General features: G+C 41.7%; 1 pseudogene; it reads right to left on the bottom strand.

Moving 5' to 3' along the window:
* Positions 1–15,537: 15,537 nt before the first annotated feature.
* LOC129499093 (meiosis expressed gene 1 protein homolog) lies at positions 15,538–15,795 on the bottom strand (annotated as a pseudogene).
* Between the last annotated feature and the right edge of the window lie 8,406 nt (positions 15,796–24,201).

Genomic DNA, 24,201 nt, shown 5'->3' with positions numbered 1-24,201 from the left:
CAGTTTACCAGCATACCATTAATCACATCTCAAATTTAAAAAAGAAGAAGGAGGGATCCCTGGGTGGCGCAGCGGTTTGGCGCCTGCCTTTGGCCCAGCGCGATCCTGGAGACCGGATCGAATCCCACGTCGGGCTCCGTGCATGGAGCCTGCTTCTCCCTCTGCCTGTGTCTCTGTCTCTCTGTGTGTGTGTGTGTGTGTGTGTGTGTGTGTGTGTGTGTGACTATCATGAATAAATAAATAAAATCTTTAAAAAAAAATAAAGAGGGAGGAGAGGGAGAAGGAGAAGAAGAAAAAGAAGCAGGCAAGCCTAAAGGCTCCACAGAGTCCAAGCAGTTATCCCAACTGCTCTCCACCTACCATGTGAAGTATCCCTCTTCTTTTATACTCCATTCAAACCCCTTGTCTTTGGTGAGTGCTCAGTTACCAACCCAAACTCACTGAGATGTCCTTTTGCTATTTCCACCCTGGAACTACTAAATGTCTTATACTCTAAGATGTCGTCAGTTACAGAAGCACAATTTCTATAAAATCAGATTTTCAGAGAAAATAAATCATTTAAATTAAACAATATAAAATAAACTCAAAAGCTTCTAACATTTGGAAAATTATCTTAATATCAGGAATGCCAAAAATGAGGGGGAAATGCTTCTGAAAAACAAGAGACTATATCACATTATTATTAATTATCTATAGCTTTCTCTAAGCATTTAATTTTTAAAATCATAGACTAATTGAGAATTAACCTTACAATTTATTCCAACTGTCTCTTTCAAGAGAAACTCCAACTTTCTCTTACCAAGCCCAAGAGATGTTAAGATTTTGAGGTTACAGCATAGTATGGGGATTAGAATGGCGACTTCATTCTTGGCCTCCTGATTTTATCATCATTGCCTTCTCACTGCTCAAGCAGACAGGAGTTCCAATCCAGCTGTAGCCCTTACCAAACTACAACCTGCATAGCCTTTCTATGAAAGCTCAGTTTCTTTGTGCATAAAATAGGGTGTGGTAATAATAATACCTACCCTGTGGTTTGTTTTGAAGTAGACAATATCCTCCATGAGAAGCACAAGAGATCATAGCTGCTACTACTAAAGATGTGTACATCTTCTCTACCAATTGTATAAGGAAATTTTTTTTAAGTAGGCTCCTCCCTTAACATGGAGTCCAACTCTGGATTGAGCTCACAATCCTGAGATCAAGACCTGAGCTGAGATCAAGAGTCAGATACTTAACCAACTGAGCCACCCAGCCACTGCAGATTATGAACTTTTTTATGTATATTTATTTGCAGCATGGTCTATAGAGGTCAAAAAACTGGAAGCAAGATAAGTGTTTATTAATCTGGAAAACAGTAAATAAATTATGGTCAATCAACACTGTGAATATTAAGCAGCCATTAACAAGAATAAATTAGAGCACTTTTCCAGACAGTTCTCTATGCCTTTTCACACATTTCCATTCTGTGTCATTTTTCAGTGCGGAAACAAGGAAGTATAAACTCTCCATTCCTGATACCCCTCTCCTAAAATTCTTAGGTGCCTTCGTCTACATTTTCCCATCTTTATTATATACTATAGCCCAAACTAAATTGAGGCACACGATTAAATGAAAATCTAGGCATGGAAAAATATCTGCTACTGGCTCTGTGTGATCCTTGTACTATGCAAACTCTGAGTAACTTGGATTATGAACTTACTGAGAGTGAAAGCCAAGACGTGCAAAAGAATAACTTCCACTTGATAGGAACTCAAACATATTGTTCAAATGGTTAAAGCTGCCCCTAAATCTGAATGCCAGATCCTTTTTATCATTTATTTGATCATTTATTCAACAAACATTAGTTGAAGGCCTACTGTGTGTCAAGCCCTGTATTTGACTCTAAAGAGCAGAGCTGCAGTCACAGAGCTCTTTGCCAGGTTCCATATAAAGTGTCATGACATGAACAAAAGGGAAAAACAGTAGCCCCACACTTGTATGGCAGACTCTTGGCATCAAGCCTTAACATTACCCAGAAGAGCTGCATAAAGCAGAAATACAATCCCATGCTAGAAGAACAAAATAGCTACTAATGAACACCGTGTTATCTTTAAAACACTTTGGGAAACCGCCTTTCCAATTTGGCAACATACAGTTCTTTATTCACAATGGCATTTAAATTAACTTCCATTTTACCTCTTTCCCCCACCAGGGCAACTCCGAATATTCATCAGAAAACAAAATTAATGTTAGGGCCAATTTTCCAATATTTCCCTTTCCTTAATAGTTTCTGGAAATGGCAGTAACTAAGCATCATCTGATGAAACATCAAATAATTTATCTTATAGTTTAAAGTCCAAACACTAGTTCACTTAATCTGTTTACTAATATACAGTATAAAGTACCAAAGATAGTTCATTCCAAAAAATTACTACCATCTATTCAGATCTGAAAACATGTAACTTTCCTGTGACTGCTTTCTTCCTGGCCAACATAAGGTACTTGCTATTTAATCCATACAGGACCTTCCCAAGAAAGGAAATTCAGGAATTAATTTCCATAGAATTGATTCTACTTGGGTGCCATTTCACTCCAGTGAAACAGGAACCTCACTGGTTCCTGGAAAAATCATTGTCCTTTTGAATATAAACCCATTTGTTCATTTTCAAACATACTGAAACAAGTGTCTAGCAGTACTTAAACTATGACTATAGATTTTGAAGATGTTACCATATCCATTTAGGGTCCAGTCAGAAAAAAGATACTCAGAGACTGCACGTAACTTTGACAGAACTTTCAAGCTATAACTAATCACAGTTGGGCTTCTAGTACTCAAAAAACACATTTCATAGATAAAAATAAGTAAAAACTCTATATTAAAAATAAATATCTTAAATGTCTAATAGAAAGTAGATAATATCAAATTAACCTTAAAAATTATATCATGGATAGAAGATAACATAAAAATTCAAGCCATTTTCACAAATTTAGGTTGTTGACTCAGGATGAAAATGAAAAACAGAAATTAAATGTCCTTATTCCAGATACTTTTATTGTTCCAGCATTAATCCAATATCAATCCAGCATTCACATTGGGAGATCCAAGAGTAGAGTTTCGTGATCAACGGCCCACTCAATACATACAGGGACAGGTTACTTCAGATCTGATTAGATTATCAGTAACCTTGATCTCAGAAGGGTAGCCTTTACTAAGTTTGGAGGTATTGTGGCAAGGCTAAACATTTCTTTTTTTTTCAGAGATTTTATTTATTTATTCATGAGAGATACAGAGAGAGGCAGAGACACAGGCAGAGAGAAACAGGCTCCTCATAGGGAGCCTGTTGCAGGACTCGATCCTGGGACCAGTATCATGCCCTGAGCCAAAGGCAGACGCTCAACCGCTGAGCCACCCAGGTGTCCCAAGGCTAAACATTTCAATTAAAAAGTATTAACTCATAAATGTTCTTACATAAAAGTGTCAGGTAGCTCACTGGTCTCATCAATTTCAAATATTTAGTTTATTCAAAAATGTAAAAATGCCACTTATATGGGCTAGAATTTCACATGATCTCCAATTGGGATTATACTGATCTAGAATTTCAGTAACATAGTCTACAAAAATATACAAACATGGGGATCCCTGGGTGGCGCAGCGGTTTGGCGCCTGCCTTTGGCCCAGGGCGCGATCCTGGAGACCCGGGATCGAATCCCGTGTCGGGCTCCTGGTGCATGGAACCTGCTTCTCCCTCTGCCTATGTCTCTGCCTCTCTCTCTCTCTCTCTCTCTCTCTGTGTGACTATCATAAATAAATTAAAAAAAATAAAAAAAATATACAAACATAAGTTACTTATTGGAAATCAAGCTAAGAACAACCACTAAGAGTCCAGAACAATTCTATTCTTTTCAATTACCAAAATACTATTCTAGAATTAGGCAGGCTCACTTGTTTCATAAACACTGTAAGAGAGAGGAAAAATTTAAAATACTGAATAAAGGAAAACCACAGTCCTAATGTAACCACTGCCACAAAAAAGCAAACAAATTCAGAATCCACAGTGTTTCCTTGGATTCCAAAACATACCACTGGTCTTTATATTGTCTGAAGGACATTGAGCCACATTCTCTGCTGTGGAACCTAACACATCGCTGTGCAGGTTACGAAACAGATATTTATTTACGCTTTAACAGAAAGAATTCTGAGAACCATCATAAACGGTTCATCATAAATAAACATTTATTTAACTACAGTCCAGATTCGCAGCTCACTTATTCATCCTCCACTGATTTGAGAACTTAGAGGAAATCAGCCCTGGAGATATTAGTAGCTGGGGAGAAGATACTCAGTAGATTCCTTCAGTTTTTGTTTCAGAGTGGTGATTTTAATTTTACATACACTTTCAATGGTGAAAATGTGCTTCCTTAAAGATGTACCTGATTGAGCCCAGGTCAGCAGATTATAAGGATGCCAGAACTGCTAAGGCAGCAATCCATGTCTACTCAGACTGTCCGCCTCTAGTTTTCCTGCTGTAGCCTTACCAGAGGTGGTCTACCCTCTTGGAATAAGGTCGGGTTATAACCCTAGCGTGACTCCCAACCGTCCTTTTAATAGAAAGTGGTCTCTTCCTAAATCAGACCAGCCACACTCATTCTCAACAAGCAAAGTCAAAAGTCAGAATCAAGGTAGCCATAAAAACCACCAATTAACTTTGCCAAGAGGTAAGAGTCCTCTTTTGAAGACTTCTCTTGGACTCCCTGAGGATTCTGACAACCAAAGAAATACGTGATAAGGGATGGATTTGTATGTTTCCAGCGCAATTCTACCTAATTTGAAATTTAAGTAAACTATTGCTTTCAAGGCTACTCGAACATACCTCATTTTTTTAAAGGTAGTATTTCTTATTTTTCGAGAATAGATCATTCACACACGTTGTTTTTTTTTTTTAAAAGGTCCCAAAAGGTACATGAAAGTACGTCTCCCTTTCACCCGTCCAACCCCCCCCCCCGCAGGTGCCTCCCAAAGAACTACTGTGTCTTGAGGCCCTTCCCGTCGACCTTCTATGAACGTACAAACATACGCAAGTATTTTAAACCAATTACCCCCTATTATACACTCAGTGGCAGCTGCAAAATTGCTGCTGAACGCCTCTGGGCGTAAAGGTGGCAATCAGCTCGGGCGTGCGGGGTGGAAGGGAAGGAGATTTATCTTGAAGCTGTGGTTTGGCACACGCGCGCCCGGTTTTCACTTGGTGGCAGGCTCTCCGAGGGGGGAGGGCGTGAGACCCAGCACAAGCCACCCCCAGGTGCTGCCTCTGTGTCTGTCCTGGCCTGCCTTTCACCTACGTCCCAATCTTTACGTAGATTTTGTATTCTTCCTGGAACAAGTGAAGTACCTCGACTCACCTCTAAAAAAAAAAAAAAAAAAAAAAAAAAGCCTGATTCTGAAGGTAACTTTCAGCACCAGGTGACCTCGTCCCCGCCAACCTGGAGCCTGCTTCCGCCGCGTCCCGGGAAGGGTGCAGCGGGCACGGCGCTGGCGGCGCGAGCCGGGAACCAGGAGCCAGGGATGGACGCCCCGAGAGGCGACGGCGTCCCGAGCCCCGCGCCGCGCTTTCCTGCACACGAATGTTTCCGAGCAGAAGCCCCAAGTCCTCGGGCGCCCCTCGCTCCTCCCTCGGGATGCTCGAGCGGCTCCCGCCCCAGCCCCGGGCCGCAACCCCACCCCGCGCGGCCGGACCCCCCGACCCGCAGAGATCGGGTCCCCCCGCTCGCCTTCCCGGTGCCCCCCGGCGCCCCCAGGAAGGCGCGAGCCCAGGCAGCCCCCGGAGCCCCGAGCGGGAAGCCACAGGTAGGGGGGCGGGGCGGGGCGGCGCTCACCTGCGCACAAGGGGCGCCCTGGGCGCCGGCGGGAGACCCGGTGGCGGAGGAGGCCATGTTGCTGAGCTGCTGCCGCCGCCGCCGCTCCTTCCAGGAACTCGGTCTCCCCTCCCCGCCCCGCTCCTCCTGCCCCCGAATGTGGGACTTCTGGGGGAAAAGTTCGGCTGCGGCTCAGCCTGGCCCGGCGCGGCCCCGCGGCGCCCGCCCCGCGGCTGTCTCCTCCCCCTGCTGGGGCGGCCGCGGCCGCCAGGTGCCCGCCCCGGCCGGGGCGCGGGGGAGGGGGGGGTCGGGCCAGGTGGGGAGGCACGGCCCGGCGGGCGCAGGAGGGCGGCTTCACCTGGGCGGCAGGGGCGCGGGGGCCGGGGGTGGGGGACTCGGGCCAGGTGGGGAGGCCCGGCGGGCGCGGGAGGACCGCCTCACCTGGGCAGCAGGGCGCGGGGCCGGGGGGGGGGCCGGCCAGTGGAGAGGCCGGAGGCGCGGGAGGCCGCTCACCTGGGCAGCAGGGGCGGGGGCCGGGGGGGGGGGCTCGGCCAGTGGGAGGCCGCGGCGCGGAGGACGGCCTCACCTGGGCAGCAGGGGCGGGGGCGGGGGGGGGGGCTCGGGCCAGGTGGGGAGGCGCGGCGAGGCCGCGAGCGTGCCAGGCGGCACGGAGGAGGCCTCACCTGGGCAGCAGGGGCGCGAGGGCAGCCCTGGGGAGAGACCGAGGGCGAGTCCCGGGTCCCGCGGGCGTCCGAACACAGTGCCCGTAGTCGCCTCCATCATGAGAACAAAATAAGAATATTCTCCGTTTGTTTGGCTAATTGAACTATTCAAGTTCAAGTGAATGAAGTCATGGAGCACTATGGCTTTGGCCTTTGTGCTAGTACGAACCCACGGCTTACAACCCCACAGAAGCAGTGTCTGCCGGGCGGAGAGCCTCCCAACGCGGTCCCTAGCCTCCCTCCCTCCCTCCCTCCCTCCCCACCGAGGTCCCAGCAGCACGCACACTGCCTCGGCTACTTGTCCAATTAAGAAACAAAACCCCAGGGCCGTCCGGGATGTGAGGCCGGCGCTGAGCGTGATCTAGCAGGGAAATAGGGGACAGGACCTCTGAGCGTCCTTGTTCCTAGGAGCTTAAAGAGCAAGGCTTGCGGAGCTCCTGTCCTGGACCGGGCTGAGGGACAGAAGGATTCAGGACCCGACCCCACCACGCCCCCGGAGCATTTATTATTCGGATCAGAACTGAAGCAGGACAACCACCACCCCTCCTATAAGTCTCCCAAAGGGAGAGCCTCTCCCTGGAGTAGGGGGAGACTCCTTCAGTCTGCATCAGCAGGGCCAGAGCTTTGAAGGACAGCGAGTCAGGTCACATCGGCCAGAAAGTTACTTCCTTTTCAGTTCTCTTTTGGGTTCTTCTGACTACTGCAGGAAGAAAGTATTCTGATAAACTCTCTATTTATCAAAGAGCGGGCCCCTGGCTCAACGCCCTAGGTAAGCACTGGTACCTAACTAGAATTTATAGCATTGTTGTATTGTCATTGTTCAGTTTCATTGTTTATTGTTACTGTTACTTTCTATTTATGGCAAGTGAAAGTGTTTTCTATTTATGGTAGAGTTTCCTTTTTAAGCAAGCATATGTAAGGGTTTTTTTGTTTGTTTTGTTTTTAGATTTTATTTATTTATTTAGGAGAGACACAGAGAGAGGCAGAGACATAGGTAGAGGGAGAAGCAGGCTCCTGGCAGGGATGGGACTCCATCCTGGGACTTCAGGATCATGCCCTGGGCTGAAGGCAGGCACTAAATCACTTGAGCCACCCAGGGGTCCCTATATGTAACTCTTTAAAAATTATATAAATATAGTAATAATTCAGATGGGACTGAGATAAGGCAAAATTCTAGAGGTCGGTAAGGAATAACTGAAATATACAACAGTATTTTCATCAATGAATGATAACAAAATGCAGGAATGAGTCTTTAACAGAAAGTAGTGACTTAGGTGTGCCTCTGATTTAACACCTAACTCACTTCCTCTGTAACACACATAAAGTTGAAATAACATTTACTGGCATCAGCTCTGTGTTGGGCTCTGTGCTAAGCATCTTCATATCATCACGTTTAGTCCTCCTAAAATCTTTGCAAGACAGGCAATACGATCAGTAAGTTGAATCTCAGAAACATTATTTTGGACAAGGTCACAAACCAATAGAACATGAGTGACTATTTGAAGTTTGAGCATCCCCAACTTGAGTTTTGAAAACCACTTCAGTATTTAACATATCCACACACACGTAAAATTTGAAATTTTATATCAAATTCAACATCTCCAAGAGATCCACACGTCCTCCAAAAAGTTTAAGAGCCACTGTTATCATTACTTACAAGACAAGACACTCCCATATCTTGGGTTATAAGGTCAGTGGAGGCAAATGCTCTGTCTTCTTATGTCTTTACTATACCCAGCCTGGTGCTTTATCCCCTCAGGAATTGGTTGAGCTCAATCAAATTTGGGAAGCACAGGATTCGGGCTACAAGAATGGGGTGAAGGTGGCTTGGGAAGAGCATTGCTTTAGTCAATCCTGAACACGCATGGAAATTTTACAAGCCAGCTCCCTGGCACCCATATAGCCATAAAAGTCATCTTAAACAAATGGCAAGCAGCCAACCAGGTAGCCAAAGGAGGCAGGAAGGTGCAAAAGCCTGGCTGGAAGTTAGCACAAGAAGCAGTACCTGGGAGATGATTCCAGAAAGTGGTGCTTTCCCACAGAGCTATTCCAGGGCCGTCTACTTCTGAGAAGCACTTGTATTCAGGTTGAAGACACTTCTCCTCCAGATGCAGCTTACAGCACACTGAAAAAGCTGACTACAAGAAGTGACTGGGAGTCTGGCAGCACTCTCCTACCTTTAAAAACTAAAATTAAACCCAAATCTTTCCGTACCGCCCATTACCTCCTCTAACTTTGGCCTTCTGCTCTCTGTCCCTCCCTTCACAGCCGAGTGTCTTAAAAGGATGGTGGTCCCTTGCACACTCCTCTGTTCAGTCACTCTCTGCCCCTCCTCAGCTCCTGAAACTGCTCTTCTCAAATCACAGTTAACATCTCATTGGCCATGGCCATTGTGGAGTTGTCCAGACCTTATCTCAGTTGACCTTCCTAGGGCACTTAATGTGGTCCCTGGTTTCCTTTCCTTCCCCTTAAGTAGTTTCTTGAATTCTGACTCCAGGCTTCCTTACTTCTGAAACCAGGCACTGTCTGTAATCTCATCCACAGTGAGGCTTCAGCTATCACCTAACAACTCCCGAATCCAACTAAGATCATTTCCCTGAGCCCCAAACTCGTACTTTGTCAGGTCTAAAAGGGAATGCCAAGCAACAAAGACCTGGAAGCCAGGAGAGGGGGCTGGGAGGTTCTGGAGGCAGGAAGGCTCTGGACCTCCTCCCTTCGGGTCCAATCAGATATCAGAAATGGGGTCCTAACTAATTCCTTAAAATCACTCTAAATCGTCTCCTCTTATCCATCCCTGCTACATCCCTGCCTTTGCCCCTCTACTTGCTACAAGTTATTGAGCAACTACTATGCGCCAGCCATGCCAACTTGCATTTTCTCATCATCTCACTAGACAACGACAGTCACCTGAATTTTGTGTAGGGCATCAGTTCTGCCATCCAATATTATGATTTTTCTATGATTTCAAATCTGTTCACATGACTACACACTGTTAAAATCTTGTAAGAGTGTTCTTCATGCTTCAGAGTAAAGGTTAGATGTAGCGAGGTCCCTGACCACTGCCTCTACCTGAACTCAGCTGTTCTCCACCAGCACCTCCATCCCCTTGCCCTTCTCCGTCTCTGTCTCAGGCACACTATACACATGGCCATCCTGAATTATCTGCAGTTCCCCCCAAACACCAAGTCCATTGTCTTTCTACAGGCTGTCCCCACTGCCTAGAAAACCCTTACCACCATCTAGTAGGGGTTTACCACCAGTCCTCTGCCTCCTCTATGGGGTTAATTCTTATTCATCCAGCAAGACTCCATTCGGATAACACATCTTTAAGGAACCCTTCCCTGATAACTTTTTTCTTTTTTTTTTTTAAGATTTTATTTATTTATTCATGAGAGACACAGAGAGGCAGAAACATAGGCAGAGGGAAAAGCAGTCTCCCTGTGGGGATCCCAATGTGGGACTCTATCCCAGGACCCCAGGAACATGGCCTGAGCTGAAGGCAGATGCTCAACCACTGAGCCACACAGGCGCCCCGCCCCTGACAACTTTTCAATTAAAATGTGGTTCAGGGTCTCCTGGCTGGCTCAGTTGGTAGAGCTCACAACTCCTGATCGTGGGGGTCTTGTGTTTGAGCCCCCACGCTGGGCATAGAGATTACTTTAAAAAACATAAGATGAAATAAAATTATTAAGAATGTAGGGGATCCCTGGGTGGCTCAGCGGTTTTGCACCTGCCTTTGGCCCAGGGCAGGATCCTGGAGTCCCGCGTCGGGCTCCCGGCATGGAGCCTGCTTCTCCCTCTCCTCTGCCTGTGTCTCTGCCTCTCTCTCTCTCTCTCTCTATGTCTATCATAAACAAATTTTTAAAAAATGTAGTTCATCACCCTTTCTTTGTTTTTTCCAAAAGACCTTGCAGTGTAACTGTAGTTATTTTGAAGACAATTTATAGTCTTCATTCCATTTAGTGTGAATAGTCACGTTTTATTTTTTTTATTTATTTATTTTTTTATTTTTTATTTATTTTTTTTTTAGTCACATGTTTTAATTGCGGGGTACTACCCCAGACCCTTTTATGGGTGTTATGCAGTATATAGTATGTGCGCCATATTAACATTGTAAAACTGCAGAATTGTGAAACACATATACCTTCAAATGTTTCAGATAAGATGTATAGATCAGTATAACCATTGCTTTCTTTGTCTGTCTTCCCTTATAACGAAAAGCTTCTTGAAGCATCCAACTCTTTTTCAAGTCTAAATCTCCAGTATCTAAAAGAATGCCAGACTCAACAAAGGCTCACTGAATAAATTCAGAATATATTTGTGAACTTGGACAGTATTTCATAGGACAGGTTCCCAAGGTCGAAACCCGATACCTTTCCTTGCTTTCCTCCAGCTTTCCCCCCTTTGGGCTACACTATACCTTGCATGCACATCAGATTTCTCACTGTATAATCATTGTTTGCATAACTGTGTCTGCAGTGAGACAGAGCTGGTTGAAAGCAAAGATGATGATGTATTAATCTCTGTATTTCTGTGTTTGCAGTAACCAGCACAACGTCAGACCCTTTACATCCTGGCTCTGTACACTCCGTTGAATGATAGAGGATAGAAAAAAATCAAAGAAAGAGAGAGAAAAGAAGGAAAGATAAAAAGAAGTTGGAAGAAGTCTGGGTGAAGATGATTTAATCTCTCTCTTTAAAAAAAAAAAAAAGTCACTCTACTGGGGGACAGGAGCCAGAGCCTTTATATTTTCTCCCAGAGGGTAGCATTTTGATATATATTTTAAGATTTTATTTATTTATTCATGAGAGACACAGAGAGAGAAGCAGAGACACAGGCAGAGGGAGAAGCAGGCTCCCCATGGGGAACCCCATGCAGAACTCGATCCCGGGACCCCAGAATCATGCCCGGGCCGAAGGCAGGCACTCAGCCACTGAGCCACCCAGGTGTCCCTAATTTAATCTCTATGAAGAGAACTCTAATAGAATATTCTGAACTCCTCACCTCGCAATATTTGTCATGTTTGTGCATCACCTTTACTGCTTAATATTTTTATTTAAGTTAACTTACTTTTTAATCTTACAAACTTATGTTTAAAAGAAACAGTACTGGGATGCCCAGGTGGCTCAGCTGTTGAGCATCAGCCATCGGCCCAGGGCATGATCCTGGAGTCCTGGGATCAAGTCCCACGTCGGGTTCCCTGCATGGAGCCTTCTGCCTGTGTCTCCGTCTCTCTCTTTCTGTGTCTCTCATGGATAAATAAATAAAACCTAGAAAGAAAGAAAGAAAGAAAGAAAGAAAGAAAGAAAGAAAGAAAGAAAGAAAGAAAGAAAGAAAGAAAGAAGGAAGGAAGGAAGGAAGGAAGGAAGGAAGGAAGGAAGGAAGGAAGGAAGGAAGGAAGGAAACATTACCTTATTATGTTAATGGAAAATCACTTTCACTTGCATTCAAAACAAAATATTGTAAATTCTTTGATTTATTCTGTATTGTGCGTGAGGCCCTCTTCTTCAATTAAAAAAAATGTAACAAGGGTTAAGAGGACACAAACACTAGCACTAGGTGTAAACTTTCTCCTCGGTGTTAACAGAAGGAGTGAAAAAGAACTGAAAAGGGAATATCTTATACAATATTAATATTTATTTAATACCATGTCCTTAAGCCACCTAAAGTTACTTCAAGAACCACCACTACAAGGACTATAGGAACTTTCTTCTCTTACCCTCACTCTGCTTATACATTTATATATACATTTATATATTTCTCTACAACTTCAGTTAGATACCTGGGTGGCTCACTTGGTTAAGTGTCCACCTTCAGCTCAGGTCATGATCCCAGGGTCCTGAGATCAAGCCCCACATGGAGCTCCCTGCTCAGCAGGGAGCCTGCTTCTCCCTCTCCCTTTGCCCTTTCCCACCACTCATTCTCTCTCTCTCTCTCTCTCTCTCTCTCTCTCTCTCTCAAATAAATAAAATCTTTATTTTCCTTCCAGAGTAATTTCTACTAAATGAGACTTTAACTCACAATTGTGTTTACACAGTAGGAATTTCCCACTGGACATTAGCAAAAAAGAAAAGTCAATTTTTTACATGCAATAAAGAGGAAAATAGGAGTACTACAGAAAGTTTGTGCCTGTGAGAAAACTTTTTTTTAAGTTTAGGAGATTATGGTTAGTGAATATGTGTTTGTTTCCTAAGATCAGCTAGTAATAGAAAAGCATTTTTCAAATAAAAGAAACATATTTGGTTACCACTATCCATGGGGTCTGTGACTATACATGGGAATATGTCCCATAATTTGTCAATTTTGTGAAAGAAAACAGCTCACCAAGCACAAAGTTGAACCAAAATGTTTTCTCTCTTGTGGCTTATGGCCTTTCTCCCCATTTATGGTCTCAACTGGGCAGAAACTCATACTTCTAAATATACGATAAAGATCATGGCTTGGCAATACTTTATCAAGGTCAATCGGAATGAGAAGACAATGTTTATTCATTAAGTTTTGCAATCCTGTGTAGAATATGGTTAAATAACTTATTTTAGTGTTCACTTCCATTACTTAATTCCTTAACTTTCATAAACATTTGAAAGGAAATAGAGATTATTCAAGAATCTCCTATGGAATGAGAAACACTGTCTGACTCAACATATTTGAGATAACTAATTATTGATTTTAAAAACCCAATCACATGGGGTGCCTGACTGGCTCAGTCAGTAGAGCATGTGACTCTTGATCTCAGGGTTGTGAGTTCAAACCCTATGTTGGGTGTAAAGATTGCTTAAAAATAAAACCTTAAAAAAAATCACAAAGTAGTTTACAAAATGGGATAATAAACTTCATAGTGATGGGACACCTGAGTGGCTCAGTGGTTGAGCGTCTCCCTTGGGGTCCGGGTGTGATCTTGGGGTCCTGGGATTGAGTGCCACATCCGGCTCCCCTCAGGGAGCCTGCGTCTCTCTCTGCCTTTCTGTGTCTCTCATGAGTAGATAAATAAAATCTTAAAAAAAAAAAAAACTTCATAGTGGTAATAAGCTTCACAGTCGTAATGAACTTCATAGTATAGTTACAGAAAAGATCACTTTCTCTCCACATGCTGAGTATGATAATTTTTCATCAATTCCTCTACTTTGGTCCAGGATTTCAAAAACACAGAAAGTGATGATAATATGAGCAACAATAATATCAATCCTCAAAAGGACATATAAAAAGTTTCCATAAAGCAAAATGAATTAGCAGTGGGAGGTAAATTGGTAACTTTCAGCCCCAAATTAAGAAAGAAAAGCGAACTTTTCTTATTACCCTTGCCTGACTTCCCACTGAAATGAGCTGTGTTGGTCTAGTTGAGGACCTGAGGAAAAGAAGGAAAGGAAAGAAGGAAAGGAAAGGAAAGGAAAGGAAAGGAAAGGAAAGGAAAGGAAAGGAAAGGAAAGGAAAGGAAAGGAAAGGAAAGAAAGGAAGACTTGGAGTTGTTCGCTGACATGGTACAAGAAGAAATGAATAAAAAAATTACACATGAGAACAATATTTGGGAGAATAAAAAGGAACAGACTTTCCTTTAAAATGTTTTCTTGTCCCCACATCTCTGTTTTAGTTTCCTCTTGCTCCCTTTGCCCTCCTCCATCCTGTTTCAGCTAAGCCAGGACCAAGCTCTCTTAATTCAGGCATTTTCATCTTTGTCTGAAGTCAAGGGAAAAAATAACCATGAAGCTCCTTGACCTACTCCACGTACACTTTGCTCAGTGCCCAGAGAATGGCCTGTTTCAGTCTTGTGTTTTATAAAGCTATGTCTAGTGGCCTTCTGTGGGACTCCTGCATCGAGGAGTTCTAATTGTACACCATTTGGACTTCAAATCTGAGTTTTGAAACACAAACCAGAAAAGAAGGAAATAAATAAGTTCGATTCGATGAAAATGGAAACACACATCACAACTCCTCAACACAGCCCCCAAACCAGCTGCAACCTACCAGAGCATCGAGAATTTCTGGTCACTAAGACAGTCCTATAACCGACCATTTAATTTTGCCCCCTCTTCCCCTTGTCCACTCTTTCAAGAACAGTGTGTGTGTGGGAGTGTGTGTGTGTGTGTGTGTGTGTGTGTGTGTGGCTTGCTTAAATTTTAAATTGAAAGTTTTAGAGAGCTGTATTAAAATCCTTGTGGACACTCAGGATCCTGATACAACCAGACTTGGGGAATCATTGACTTAGTTAAAACTGTTAACTACAGAAACTGTCTTCACAATCTTCAGCTCAGGCCTGTCCCTTCTTTATAATATAATCATCACTTTCCTCTTCTGAAGACTGGTGCTTCCACATGAAATTGAGCAAGTTTCTCCACTACAAAAGGGTGCCACACCCAGGTGCCATTCCCATCACAGTTACGCTAGAGTTGAGTATTCATGTTACATGGTTTTGGCAGACAGCCCTAAGAAAACCACTATATTTAAAAAATATTTCCTGCAAATGGAGATACAGTGTCTTAAAGAAGGAGAGGGTCTACCTTTCTTCATGAAGAGGTAGTCACCCGCTGTCCCAGAGGTCTTCCCCAAAAGGGAACATCAAACTCAAAGTCCTGGGAAAGCAGGAAATGGTGTTATATCCACCACCATAGATCCCAGCACCTAGCACTGGACCCATGCTAAATTAATGCTTGTTGACTGTCTGACTGAACTATGTATGTTAGGTACGAGGCTTCCAATTCATTGAAATATACTTTCTCCTCTCCATCACTTTTATCTTCCCTTACACTAAATTTATAAATCCATAGGGAACAATTTTAACAAAACTTTTTTTTCAACTTCAATGCTTCTGCAGTTATATTTTAAAACAGAACAGGATGATCGATATCAGGTTTCATGGCTTTTGTGTTTCACAACATTCAACCGAAGTCTGCCTTTTGAATTTTATTTTGTAAAATGACATTTACATGATGTAGAATGAAGCAATCAATTCTTAAGAAGTAATGACAAGAAACACAAAGAACAAAGGCTAGTGTGCATAGATTTTCACTTTGTAGACTTGTCATCACACTCCCTCTGTTTGTTGTAGTCATAGAAAGTTTGTCTTTTCTCTGGAGTTTCTTCACATAGCCTGTCTCTAGCCAACGATCTACCATAGAAACTTGTTTCACTTGTTTATATTCAATTTCATTCCTGTATCCTGCTTGCTGAAATCTGTACATTTTCTCTCTTCTGACCAGTTTTTGCCACGACTTACTGATTTTGGTTTCATGTCAGAACTAGCCATGGCTATGAAAGTCTTATTGCCAATTCTTTCTCCTGGCTGTTCCTGGCCCACCTTCCACACTGAGGCCTTGGTTGGGGCTGCTGCCCTCTGCCTGTCATAGTCTTGCTCCATTTATCCCCACTGCTAGCATCTTCATCTTGATCTTTTATTAATGTCAACAAAACTATTGATAAATAGAATGGAAAAATATATAAAGATATATGAATGCTACATGATGTTATTTGTTGATTTATATGACAATGACATAAGAAATTTATTTCAAATACTTTCTTTTTGGGCAGCCTGGGTAGCTCAGCGGTTTAGCGCTGCCTTCAGCCCAGGGTGTGATCCTGGAGACCCGGGATCGAGTCCCACATCGGGCTCCCTGCATGGAGCCTGCTTCTCCCTCTGCCTATGTCTCTGCCTCTCTCTCTCTCTCTCTCTCTCTCTCTCTCTCTCTCTCTCTTTCTGTGTCTGTCATGAGTAAATAAATAAAATCTTTAAAAAAAAATTCCTTATCCCCCCTGCAAAGCCTGTCCCCTGCCTGCCTCTCTGACCTCACCTCCTGCCCTATTACTCTTCCTCTGCAAGCTCCAGCCCACCAGCCTAAATTCTGTTTCTGAAATGTGCCCAGACCCTTCTAGTCTCATGGCTTCCCTACCTGATGCTCCTTCTACCAGGATCATCTTCCCTGCCCTTCCTCCAGGTCTTCTTGCTACCTCTTTCTTAATATTTAGGTCTTGAGCAGCCTGGATGGCTCAGTAGTTTGGCGTGGCCTTCAGTCCAGGGCCTGATCTTGGAGACCAGGGATTGAGTCCCGCATTGGGCTCCCTGCATGGAGCCTGCTTCTCCCTCTGTCTGTGTCTCTGTCTCTCTATGTCTCTCATGAATGAATAGATAAAATCCTTTAAAAAATAATTAATATTTAGGTCTTAACATCAAGGTCATTTTTCCCCAGAAGCCTTCCAGGCTTGCTTCATCATCAATCGTGTTTTTCTTTGCACAACATTCATTACTATGTGAACTCTCTAGTCTTGTTCATTGCCTGTCTGTCTCACTAGAATATACGCTCTATAATATTTTTCCCATTTCTTAACTGCTATATCATCAGAGCATTCAATAGTGCATGCTCAAGAAATATTTATAAACATCTACTTAATGAAAGTTTATTAACAAAACTCCCATGCTCTTCACCACAACTTACTGCTTCCCAGGACTGGCTGAGCCTATTTCTCATGAGTCACATTACAACCAGGGCACCTGGGTGGCTCAGCTGGTTAATCATCTGCCTTCATCTCAGGTCATGATCTCAGGGTCCTGGGATTAAGCCCCTCGTCAGGCTCTCTGCTCAGGGAATCTGTCTCTGTGCTCTCCCTTCCTCTCTCAAATAAATGAATAAAATATTTTTTAAAAAGTCACATCACAACAGTTGGTTGGGAAACCATTTCATTTGTGTTGTTCCATCCATATTCCTTAACTTACATTATCACCCCAGAAGCATAAGCAGACAAAAACAAACTAGACCAACTGTGCTGGCCAGTTAGTTCAATGCAAAGATGATGCTATGCTCCATTTAAAGAATAATACTGTTGAAAATGACAGCCTCACCTTAATAGGGCTAAAATTCTGTTGCTTAGATAAGCAACCTTGCCAAGTGGTTTACCTCTGAGAATGCTATTCTTCAAAGATCTCATTAACAATGAAAAAGTGGGGGGCACTGGGTGGCTCAGTGGTTGAATGCCTGCCTTTGGCTCAGGGCGTGATCCCAGTATACTGGGATCAAGTTCCACATTGGGGTCCCCACAGGGAGCCTGCTTCTCCCTCTGCCTATGTCTCTACCTCTCTCTCTCTCTCTCATGAGTAGATAAATAAAATCTTTTTAAAAAATGAAAAAGTTGTGGTCTATAAGGGACAAAAACTTTCATTTCACACCAAGTTCAGGGGAAATCAACAGGATTTTTTTTCCATAATTACGTAAGTCTTGCCATGAATATAGTCATATGTATTTCTATTCATGACTAGATTATAAATTCTTTACGAGTAAGGACTATGATTTTTGCATTCCCATCATGTTCAACATAGAGGTATTTAATAAATACTCAATGTCTTAAATAAAGTATAAGAAAGGGGAGGAAACAGTGGAAGTGATTGATTTCAAAGCAGTCGAAAGCCTTCTGAATCTGGAGCCCCTCTGTGGCTCAGTCAGGTAAGCATCTGACTTTGGCTCAGGTCAGGATCCTAGGGTCCTGGGTTGGAGCCCGACATTGGGCTCCCTTCTCAGCAGGAAGCCTGCTTCTTCCTCTCCCTCTGCTTCTGTGCACATTCTCTTTCTCTCTCTCTCTGATAAATAAGTAAATAAATCCTTCTAAATCCCTAGCCTGTTCTTTTTTTTTTTCCTTCTCAATTTATTTATTTATGATAGTCACACAGAGAGAGAGGCAGAGACACAGGCAGAGGGAGAAGCAGGCTCCATGCACCGGGAACTCGATGTGGGATTAGATCCCGGGTCTCCAGGATCGCGCCCTGGGCCAAAGGCAGGCGCCAAACCGCTGCGCCACCCAGGGATCCCTCCCTAGCCTGTTAAAAGGAAGTAATAAGCATTTGATTTGCAATACTGAAGAGCACAGTTGTGGTAAAAAGTCAGGATCAGGATTCAGAGAGCCAGAATCCCTGCCCCCTTACAGGTCCTTCTCGCTGGACTAAGAATCACATTGACAGGAGATACACTAACAAGAGGAAAATCAAATGTAATAGGCATACATACGGGGAATCCACACAGACATGGAATGCCAGAGACAGGCAGGCAGGGATATATATATCATCCTGAAGTAAGCAGAACGAGGTAGGGATCTGGGACCTCAGAGGAAAGGAATGCATTTCACAGAGTGAGAAGAAGAGCAGATGTTTGGTAATTAGATGTTTGCCCTGCCATACAGATGGGTCACTCAGATAAAATTTATCTCTGTTAATAACCCTTATCTGGGAAAGACTTCCAGTGTGGATTCTTCTGTGTAGTTAGATGAGAGACAAAGTTTCTCTTAAATCCCCAGGGTCTCAAGTGCCTTTAGTTCAAAATTATCCACATGTCAAAGTTCCACATTCAGAGGGTGAGGGGGTCTGAGCCCCTTAGCCACCTCATCTGGAACTTCTGTGGAAGTTTCACATATTATAAGTTGAGCTGGTAGGTTGTCTTGTCTCATCGATCCACTCACGTAGTCTTGACAATAGATGAGTTTGGTCAAACTCGTTTCAGGATGCATGATATAGGTATATTCTCAAAGTTAGACCGATGATTCAAGTAATCAGGTATTAAATAAGAGGCATTTCTGTGGAAACAAAAGAAAAACAATGGTAAATGATTGGATCAAATATTAAGACAGTTTCTGAGTTCTGAGGGCAGCCAGCTGTGAGGATATCTAGATGTCAGACTTCAAGTATCTTGAGTGAGGATAGGTAGTGCAATCTTTTTTTTTTTTTTGAGATTTTATTTATTTATCCATGAGAGACACACACAGAGAGAGAGGCAGAGACAGGCAAAGGGAGAAGCAGGCTCCATTCAGGGAGCCCGATGCGGGACTTGATCCTGGACTCAGGATCACACCCTGGGCCAAAGGCAGGCACTAAACCGCTGAGCCACCCAGGGATCCCCCTCTAGTGATATTTTTGAGTGGCCCATAAAGCAAGAGCACAAAGATTGTCTGTGCCTGAGCTGTTATGGTGATTTCTTTGCATCAAGTCATTTAGCTTGTGGAGCTTCAGAAAAAAGGGCTGTTTTAGTTCTCAAATGATTCCAAGTTAGAAAGATAGGAGAAAAATCAAAATGTTAGATGGAAAGCTATAACTAAGCATTGAATATACTAGAAGAACACTAGAAGAAATGAGGATTTAGTTCATTTTATAATGAATAGTATTAAAATATAATATCTACAAAAACATGCTATTCAAACATTTTCTCTATATTACCACCTTAATTTTTACCAAAGATAGCCAAATTAACATTAATTTGTTTGCAAAATAAGTCTAGTTGCAAAAACCCTCAGCCTAATTATTTATGTAAATGCAGCAAGAATAGTGATTGACCAGGGACGCCTGGGTGGCTCAGCAGATGAGCACCTGCCTTCGGCTCAGGGCGTGATCCTGGGACCCTAGGGGTCCCAGGATCAGGTCCCACATCATGCTCCCTGCATGAAGGCTGCTTCTCCCTCTACCTATGTCTCTGCCTCTCTCTGTGTCTCTCATGAATAAATAAATGAAATCTTAAAAAAAAAAAAAAGGAATAGTGATTTACCATATAGACTCTTTAAAACTTGCTTTGGGAACACCTGGGTGGTTCAGTGGTTGAGCATCTGCCTTTGGTTCAGCGTGTGATCCCGGGGTCCTGGGATCGAGTCTCGCATCAGGCTCCCCAGGGGGGAGCTTCTCCCTCTGCCTCTGTTTCTGCCTCTCTCTCTGTGTCTCTCATGAGTAAATAAATAAATAAAGGGAAAAAGGGGAGGAATACAACTTGCATTGTTGGAACTTTTCATAAGGAATCTCTAGATTGAGCTTTTAATAGCCTCTCAACTCAGAAACCAAGCCAAATAATTGCCATCAGATTTCACCTGCAATATCTATAGATTTGGGTGAATTCTTCCCTTCTTGAGTTCCCAAAAATATCCTGAGGTTCCTGCACCTACCAGTAGCTGACCTTCACTTTCTTTGTAAGGCTGCTAGGAAATCTATAAGCAAGGTATCAATCTGACATTTCTAAGGGGGCTTTATTGGCTCCGTAAAGCCAAACTTAGTTCCTTAAAGCTGTCTAGTCACATCTGAGCCTATGCAGGTCCTTCGCAGATATGACATTCCAATCAAACCCTTAGTGATATAACCAGTATTTTCATTTGTGTCTTCTCATAAGGATAATGGATCCTTATTGAACTTATGCAAATAAAGATATTGCCATAAAAATATAAGAATACTCACTGAGAGTTTCTGAATTCTGGAAGGATCTGGTAGGGAGAAAAGACAAATGTTTTAATTTGTTCACAAAAGTATGTTTGATTAAATTGCTGTAAGTCAGTTATCTTAAGAGAAAGTTTTCTTAACTCTGGGAATTTTTTTTTTTTAAGTCAGCAATGTTTCAAACAAAAAGTCATTAAAAGTATAATTATCTTCCTCAATTCAGTTATTCTCATATTATTAATTCTTGTTCTATGTAAATCTAATTTTTCCACTACTTCTGGAAATTTTTACCCAGTTCGGTTTTATGATCTTAATCTTATCAGAAACCTGTAATCAGAGTTTTTTTCCATGAGTCTCACTGAAGATGAAGCACATTTGCAGGAAACTTTTATAGAGGAATCTGAGTAAAAGTATAACTGTCTGTAAGTGATAAAAGACTTAAAAATAGCCATGGTTAAAGATAACAAACACTATTATGTTAACTATACCAGAATTAAAATTTTAAAAAGGTTAATAACAAAAAAATACATATAATACACACACTACACACACAATTTGCATATATACCATGCATACTTCATACACAGAACACAAATACAAAGACACACACACAGAGACCTCTGATTTGAGTTCATTATAATGCAACTGACAAGGAAATTTGTAATTTTTGTGAATACAACACTTCAAAATAATAACATAACAGCCAGGAGTGCCTGGCTGGCTCAGTCGGTTCAGCCTCCAACTCTTGATTTTGACTAAGGTCATGCTCTTAGGGTCATGAAATCGAGCCCCCATGTAGGGCTCTGCATTGAGCATGGAGTCTGCTTAAGATTCTCCCTCTCTCTCTCTGCCCTTCACCCCCCAACCTGGTATGTGCAACTCTCTCTCTAAAAAATAAAACTATAGGGATGCCTGGGTGGCTCAGCAGTTGAGCGTCTGCCTTCACCTCAGGGTGTGATACTGGAGTCTTGGGATAGAGTCCCACATCAGGCTTCCCGCATGGAGCCTGCTTCTCTGTCTATGTCTCTGCTTCTCTCTCTCTCTCTCTCTCTCTTTCTCTCTCTCTGTCTCTCATGAGCAAATAAATACAATATTTTAAAAATAAAAATAATAGTAATAATAACAATAATATTAACAGCATACCAGGACATTAGATTTCTAGGAATTTCAGGTAATTTTAGAATACCAGTTTTCATAACATCTCTATGTAAATATAATCTAACAGTGTTTAATACCACTTATTTGACAATGCTTCCAAGTAATTTAACATACCAAGTAAGCCTCATTAGTTTAATTTCTCACAAAATTTTTTTTTCTCTTGAAAATGTTCTAGGGGCCCTCTGGAAAATTTCAGTTAGATTATGGTGAAAAAACTTCTTTTTAGAATTTGATGTTGGAAACTATGTCCAAAAAAAAAAAAAATCAAAAGATTTGAACATTTGATTAAGTAGAATCACAATCGTTAGGAAACAATATTTAATTATCCATTTCATCAAAGTGACAATAAGAAATCTCAAAGGCAAATGCAGAAGGCAACATAGTTGTGAATAAAATTTAGCTTTTAATAATCGTAAGACTTAGTTTTATTAAGTAATCAAAGACCTGATAAATATGGGAAATTATTTCGGTAAACATTGAGCCATTGTTTTTTAAGCAGATAAAAGGTAAAGAAAACTTTTCTTTACAATTTCTTATGAAGAGCAAACCAATAGTTTAAGAAACTTTCTATTTCTAACAAAGAGAAAAGCTGAATCTCACTCTTAAACCAGCATATTTTAAAAACTCTTCCAATTCCAATCTTAGTTAGTCCTGATCATGCATAAAATTATTTTTCAAAGATTTCCCTTCACAAACCTTCCACAACTTTCATATTTTGTCCTAAACCTTCTCTAAAAAACCAGTCTCATTTTAGGGCAAAATTACTTTCTTTTTCCTCAACAAAAATGTATTCCCATTCCTCATACCTTTCTTATCAAAAACACATCTTATTTTCCTTGCATACAGAGTTGCTTGCTTTATCATTCATTACATTTGTAAGAATATTAATTTTAGGGGCGCCTGGGTGTATCAGCCAGTTAAGCATCTGCCTTCAGCTCAGGTCATGATCCTAGGATCCTGGTATTAAGCCCCTCAGGAGGCTCCCTGCTAGCAGGGAGTCTGCTTCTCTTCTCCTTCTCCCTCTGCCTCACCCTTCTGCCTTCCTCTCCCTCTCATTCTCTCTCTCTCTGTCAAATAAATAAATAAAATATTTAAAAATAAAAGAATATTACTTTTAGAAACTTTGGTCTCCAGTGAAAACTAAATAACCAATTGTGAACTGTTTCTTACACTAGAATTCTCTAAGATGCACAGATTTATTGATATGCTTCATTTCATAATTTTTAGAAACATGAATTTTTTTCATAGTGAGATCTTCCAGTAAAGTATAAAACATTGTTTATTAACAGACCCAAATTTATCCATAGTTTTTCTATAATAAGACAAAAGTAGATAAATAGATAGTAGATCATGATCAGTACTCAATGTTTCACTATTTTGTCTTATTCAGAAATTATCTAAATTGTCAACGAACTTTACTTATCATTTAACTTAGCAAAACTCTAAAATATTAGGTTACCAAAGATTTTGGAAGCTATTTAGAAGCTTGGCTACAAACCTTTTTATTTCTTTGTATCTATTTAATTTACTTGTTCTTAACAATTATGCTTAGACTACCCACAATAACTTCATAAGGCATTAGACATAGTCAACCATTATTCTAAAGTTTTTTCCTAACAAATTTTGCAACAAAAATACCATGAACGTATTTGACTTCTAGTAAACAAAAGTAGAATAAAAGTTTGTAATCAATGCTGATAACTCTAAAGACATGTCTATTTTAATTAAACCAACAACCTTAAATTATCTTTAATAACAAATATTTTGCCAAGTCATGTGAGCTCGAAAAACATTTGGGTTAGTTTCTACCTTTCTGAGCTTTAGAATGCCCAATCCTTAGAAGCACATGTCTTCAAACCAACTAAATAGAGCTCTTTTACATATTAATTTTAGCAGTACCATCTGGAGGTAGAGAATATATCTCACATTTACTACATACATAGACACACATGACAGGAACACAGACACACAAACTAAGACAAGATGTAAACAAAATCTTAATTTTGTTTCTACTAATATTTGTGGAAAGGACAGTATAGGCTCAATTTTTGAAATCTTCCCTCTATTCACTTATTTATTTTCATGGAAAACTTTTCCTTAAAGTTTGCATGTCAAAGATTGGCTCTTAGATCCTAGAGAAGGTATTTGCATCAAAATTTATATTGAAGGCAGAGAGAATATCTAAGTTTTTTGCAAGGTGCTTGTTTGTAGCATATCTGCCTGTTATCAGAGGTGCTGGAATCTGGGGATAAAAGCCCTTTCAGTAGTTTGTATTTTTAAAAGGCTTCCTTCCCTCTTTTTTTTTTTTTTCTTTCAGTCTCAGGAGAC

Source organism: Nyctereutes procyonoides, unplaced genomic scaffold, assembly GCF_905146905.1.
Source record: "Nyctereutes procyonoides isolate TBG_1078 unplaced genomic scaffold, NYPRO_anot_genome, whole genome shotgun sequence".
Lineage (NCBI taxonomy): Eukaryota > Metazoa > Chordata > Mammalia > Carnivora > Canidae > Nyctereutes > Nyctereutes procyonoides.
The sequence above is the reverse complement of the archived record's forward strand: the minus strand, read 5'-3'. Positions and strand labels throughout refer to the sequence as shown.